General features: G+C 46.2%; 1 pseudogene across 1 annotated transcript; it reads right to left on the minus strand.

The window, feature by feature from the left end:
- Positions 1-440: 440 nt before the first annotated feature.
- On the minus strand, positions 441-1,192 carry LOC127489244 (UPF0561 protein C2orf68-like; annotated as a pseudogene). Its single transcript, XR_016218601.1, has 2 exons — positions 997-1,192; positions 441-917 (listed from the first exon to the last, which is right to left on the minus strand). The product of XR_016218601.1 is annotated as a UPF0561 protein C2orf68-like (transcript).
- Between the last annotated feature and the right edge of the window lie 5,058 nt (positions 1,193-6,250).

Genomic DNA, 6,250 nt, shown 5'->3' on the forward strand with positions numbered 1-6,250 from the left:
GAACTTGTTGGAAAGGCAGAGCCTCACAGTCCCCCCCTCCAAGGTCCTGAGCAGCTGCAGGTGCACAGTCCTGTTGAGGGGGTGGGGAGAGAACTGAGAGATTCGACCTGAGGCAGAGAGATGAAGAAAAGGAAAAACAAAGAATAAAGCTAAGAAAAAAAAAGAAAAAAAAGTCCAGGGAAACACGGGTGGAAGTGAAGTGAGCACAACACGAAGGAAAGGAACTATGACATAACAGCGCTCACGGAGCTGGGTGGGACACGAAGCAGCCAGGCATGTGACCTCTGAGAACGCAGCATGATGGCAAAAGGCTTCATGGACCCTGGTTCGCCCTCAAGCCTGTGCTCCCAGAACACCAAGTCAGCCACACCGAATTCTCAGAGAATTCCAGAATATGAGGCTGGTCAACAGGCCAACCAGTAAACAGTTGTGGGGGACATGGGCCAGGTGGAGTCTTGGAATGACCCTGGGGATGCAGCAGCTCTGGCAGTGTCAAGATCAAACAGTGGTGCAGGTGCCCTCAGGCTACGGCTGAGCTCCCTGGGCAGAATTCTTCCACGGGCAGTGAATCCAGCCTGCAAAGAATGCTTTCAAGTTGGTCAGTGACGGTTCTGGTGCTTTGCAATCTCCTCTTGGATACGCAACTTGAGAGCCTCTCGCATGGGCGGATCCAGAGGCGTGCGGGCAGACACCTCCTCGCTCACCCTTCCTGGGTCATCGTCCTGATACACGATAACTGATGTGACCTCGCCACTGTCCGCCTCGTATTCTAAGCAGAAGAGCTGATGGCCAGAAGGCTCTAGTTCAGAGCCACCACTACTGCTGCTTTCACTGGACTCCTCCAAGTCTGGGTTGCCTGGGCGGGTAGAGCCATCTTCTCCTTGGCCGCCTGCTTCACCTTCTTGTCGTAGTCGTCCCTGCGGGGAGCCTAGCGGGAGTCAGGGACAGCCGGCCGGGCCAGGCCAAGGGTGGCGGTGGCGCTGGGTGGGGAGGTACCGGGCGATCTGGTTCCGTCGGATGTGGTGCACGAAGCCGTGGCTCATGTCCAGCCGCCCGCCAGGCTTGCAGCAGAGCCTGGGCCCGGGATCCCGGGCCGCCTCCATCTGGAGCCCTGGGCGCAGAGTCGCCGCCACCTCAACGGCCCCAACGGCCGCCCTCCCGCCGGTGGAGGCCCGAGCCAGCCCGCGCTCAGCTTCCGTTCGGGTTTCCTTTGCTTTTTATAAACATCACAATTTGAATTAACATATCTCAGTCCATTGCTGTGGATAGAAGTTAAACCATGTGTTGTAAAAAATAGGGTGTGGAGGGAGAGTTTCTGGGTGATGTTCCATCTCTGTCTGGCTTCTTGGTGATTTGGACCTGGGTCAGTGATAAATTCATGCTTCTCTCTGGTCTGCTTTGCTTTCTAGGAGTCCAACTATTCTAGCTATTTGTTCCTCCAGGTTATTGCTTTGCAGGTTCCTTTGAATGCCTGTTATAATTCAGGCCTATTTTTGGTTAGGAACGGCAGCAGTGGAGATGAATGTATGTATTACTGTTGTCTCACTAAGCAGCCTGGAGTAGAGCCGATGGGTTTACTTGACAGTGTGAACTTCCCTTCATGTTCCTGGAAGCAGCCTCGACCCCTGCATGCAGGCAACAAGGTAGCAGGACAGCGGCACAGCAAACAATGCCATGGAAATTTACTGTTGCAGGGAGCTAGGCCATGCTGCATTGGCTTCTGCATTGGCAGTGCTTAGCCTCGACAGCAGAGCCATCTGCTGGGGCTGCCTCCTTCATACAGTCAGCCCTTCTTTCTTAGTGACCATGGCTCCTGTGACAGCAAAGCTACAGGTTTGGATGGTGGAAACCGTGGAGGAGTCAACAGTGTGGAGCAGCTTGAGTATATTTCTTTGGTGTTTGAATGATCCTGGCCCACCCGTACAGCTTCTGTGTCTAACATCACTGCCTTCTGCTGCATGGTGGCTCTGCTCTGTCGTGTGTCAGAGACCTTTGGGTAGCATTTTCATTTATAGAGCATGAGCCTAGAAATGTCACTTCCCCAGTGGTTTTAAGTATTAGTTCTTTGGCCTCAGTTTCTGGAAACTCTTCTGTCTTAATGTCATGGCCCAGCACAGAGATGGTGTTTTTCTGGCACTTGCTGGGTTGAGATGGCTGTGTGGCCTTCCTGCTTTATTCCATAAGTGAATGAAATCCTGTTTCAAAGATCAGAAACATGATTTGTTCATTTCTGAGTCACAGACAGCAGGCTACCTCACTGGTAAGGCAGGCATAAATGGTTATCCCGTGATACCTGGTAAAAGCCACTTGGTTCTTCTTCCTTTAGTTCTGAAAAACTAGAGCTTGTAGAGTGTTTTTGTAGGCTACAAGCTGACCATTATTGAAGGTGCTGTGAGCATGTGGTAACCCTGTATTCCTAGTCTTGGTTAGCATGTGAATGGTTGTGTTTAATGTATGAAAAAATATATAGATATATATTTCTAAACCTCCAAGAAATAAATAAAGGAAACAAATTGCTTTCAAATGCTTGTGATTATTTAAATGTTTGGTAAGTAAAATAGTAGTATCATACGCTTAATAATAGTAGCTCTGTCTCCTCATACATACATGTTATAAAAAGTTACTAGGAAATTACTGAAAACAATGGCTAGCTTTCTTTAATATTATTTCTCTCTAGAGTAGAGTCTAGATCCTTTCTAAGCCAGATAAAGTACTGAAACAGTAATTACTGAACATAAGTTTATGTATTCTATTTGACATCTTGCTTCTGTATGATAAGGAGAAGCAAAATATCTTGGAGTATCTTAATGAATATGAAAAAGATAAGCTGGCGCTGCGGCTCACTAGACTAATCCTCTGCCTTGTGGCGCTGGCACACCGGGTTCTAGTCCCAGTCGGGACACCGGATTCTGTCCCGGTTGCCCCTCTTCCAGGCCAGCTCTCTGCTGTGGCCAGGGAGTGCAGTGGAGGATGGCCCAAGTGCTTGGGCCTTGCACCCCATGGGAGACCAGGATAAGTACCTGGCTCCTGCCATCGGATCAGCCAGGTGCGCCGGCCGCAGCGCGCCGGCCACAGCGCGCCGGCCACAGCGTGCCGGCCGCAGCAGCCACGGCGGCCATTGGAGGGTGAACCAACGGCAAAAGGAAGACCTTTCTCTCTGTCTCTCTCTCTTACTGTCCACTCTTCCTGTCAAAAAAAAAAAAAAGATATCACATGAGGGTCCTTATTCCTCTAGAAATTACAGATTCACAAATGTATTAGTCTGCTATCAAATGCTGCTCCATGACTGCACTATAGAGTGAATGTTCATGGCTTCCTCAAATATATCTGTTGGTATATTTAGCCTGTTGTGATAGTCTTCAATACTGGGGTTCTTGGTAAATGATATGGTCACTCTTACAACAGAACCCTATGGTTTTTTTTTTTTGTTTGTTTTTTGATGATTTCTTTTTTTTTTTTTTTTGACAGGCAGAGTTAGACAGTGAGAGAGAGAGACAGAGAGACAGAGAGACAGAGAGACAGAGAAAAAGGTCTTCCTTCCATTGGTTCACTCCCCAAATGGCCACTACACCTATCTGAAGCCAGGAGCCAGGTGCTTCCTCCTGGTCTCCCATGCGGGTGCAGGGCCCAAGCACTTGGGCCATCCTCCACTGCCTTCCTGGGCCACAGCAGAGAGCTGGCCTGGAAGAGGAGCAACTGGGACAGAATCCAATGGCCCCTCTGGTACTAGAACCCCGGGGTGCCGGCACTGCAGGTGGAGGATTAGCCAAACGAGCCGCAGTGCCAGCCTAGAACCCTATGTCTTAAACATTACTTGGCTGTTTCTTCTCTGAACAGCCCTCAGCAATTTTGACAAATTATTTCAACCATAATTGTTTCCATATTTGTCAGCATGTCCTAGGAAAATAATTTATTTGAAATCACAATTAAGAATTACAGAATCAAATTGTTGCAGGAGTTTGAGTCAGTTTTTTACTTCAGGTTGGATAATGAGTGTGAGAAAAAGGAGAAGTAAAGTTTCACTGAGGAGGGGATCCAAGGGAGTGTTCCAGTAAGGTTGTGGACAACACAGCTTATTTAGCAATTGCCTGTTGATTGATCAATCGCCTATGTTGGGGCCTGCTTTGTTGTTTTGTTTCATGTTTGCATATGTTTTCTTCAGGGGTCTGGTTTCTGGTGAATTGAGAAATGGCTTCCTTACATACATTTCAGGAAGTGGTCATTGTCTCTGACCAGGTTATCTCTCTATTGAGGTCTGATCTGGCTTCCAATACCTAGAACATTCTATACATCAAGAAAGTGGTCCTGGTCTCTGATGAGCTGAGAATGCCATCTTTCTGAGTAGAAAGAGTTGAAAGACGTTACCTCACTGATCACTATAGAAATGCCATAGTTGGAAACTGTTGCTGACAGGTTGAAAATGTGGTGGTCTGGCCGGTGCCGTGGCTCACTAGGCTAATCCTCCACCTTGCGGCACCGGCACACCGGGTTCTAGTCCCAGTTGGGGCGCTGAATTCTGTCCCAGTTGCCCCTCTTCCAGGCCAGCTCTCCGCTGTGGCCCGGGAGTGCAGTGGAGGATGGCCCAAGTCCTTGGGCCCTGCACCCCATGGGAGACCAAGATAAGCACCTGGCTCCTGCCTTCGGATCAGCACAGCGTGCCGGCCGCAGTGGCCATTGGAGGGTGAACCAACAGCAAAAGGAAGACCTTTCTCTCTGTCTCTCTCTCTCTCACTGTCCACTCTGTCAAAAAGAAAGAAAGAAAGAAAGAAAGAAAGAAAGAAAGAAAGAAAGAAAGAAAGAAAGAAAGAAAGAGAAAGAAAGAAAGAAAGAAAGAAAAAAGAAAGAAAGAAAGAAAGAAAGAAAGAAAGAAAGAAAGAAAGAAAGAAAGAAAGAAAGAAAGAAAGAAAAGAAAAAAGAAAATGTGGTGGTCTGCTCCGACACCAGAACCTGGTATCTTGTAATTATTTAAGAAAAAAGGACACTTCTATATCCCAGAACCCGTAATTTTCCTATCTTTCTGTTGGTATTTCACTTACTGCATTCTCACAAGATAGTTACTCAAGGAGCACCCCGCTGCTACCTTTACAATGAATAGTTGATCTGCTGACTGATGTGAGATGAGAAGGCCATAGATATCCAACTGCAGCACCAGCAACAATAAGCACAAAGAAACACATAGGAACATCTGACTACAGAATTGCCCACTTTTGGCAACTGAGGTTTATCTTCAGTTATTGAAACTGGAGTTAGAGAAGTATTTAACTTCATAAAAGTAAATGAGAAATGGGCATATCTTTCCCATTCCTAAGATTCTTTTTTCAGTTGCTGACTGAGTGTGGTGGCTGCAGCTGACCAATTCTACAATAGCTTCTCTGTGCTGAGAACTACAGGTTGCACTGGGAGGCCAAGATGTAGCCCCTCTCCTACCAACACCTCTTTTTCTGTTCTATCCTCCATGGTAGGAAGGTTTGATTGCTTCTACAACACAAAACTCAGAGATCACAACCAGTTAAATTTGTGTTTTAACTCTGGTATACTACACATAAAACATGAATGCCATGGCATTGTTCTTAACCATCGTTTTTGTACTATGTCTATGATGATTAATAATTATTCTGTAAAGAATTTCGATGGTGTTCATGTTTGCAGGGAATTTTTCCCTATATTCATTATCCGGTTTTTTGGAGTTCCTTCTCCATAGACTTCTCTTATAATTCTGTTTCTAGAAATTGAAACAGTAATAAAGGCCCTCCCAACAAAGAAAAGCCCAGGACCAGATGGATTCACTGCTGAATTCTACCAGACATTTAAAGAAGAACTAATCCCATTTCTTCTCAAACTATTCAGAACAATCGAAAAAGAGGGAATCCTCCCAAATTCTTTCTATGAAGCCAGCATCACCTTAATCCCTAAGCCAGAGAAAGATGCAGCACTGAAAGAAAATTACAGACCAATATCCCTGATGAGCATAGATGCAAAAATCCTCAATAAAATTCTGGCCAATAGAATACAACAACACATCAGGAAAATCATCCACCCAGACCAAGTGGGATTCATCCCTGGTATGCAGGGATGGTTCAACATTCGCAAATCAATCAATGTGATTCACCACATTAACAGACTGCAGAAGAAAAACCATATGGTTATCTCAATTGATGCAGAGAAAGCATTTGATAAAATTCAACACCCTTTCATGATGAAAACTCTAAGCAAATTGGGTATAGAAGGAACATTCCTCAATATAATCAAA

This window comes from Oryctolagus cuniculus, chromosome 12 (assembly GCF_051225735.1).
Source record: "Oryctolagus cuniculus isolate XC-2025 breed Fujian yellow rabbit chromosome 12, ASM5122573v1, whole genome shotgun sequence".
Lineage (NCBI taxonomy): Eukaryota > Metazoa > Chordata > Mammalia > Lagomorpha > Leporidae > Oryctolagus > Oryctolagus cuniculus.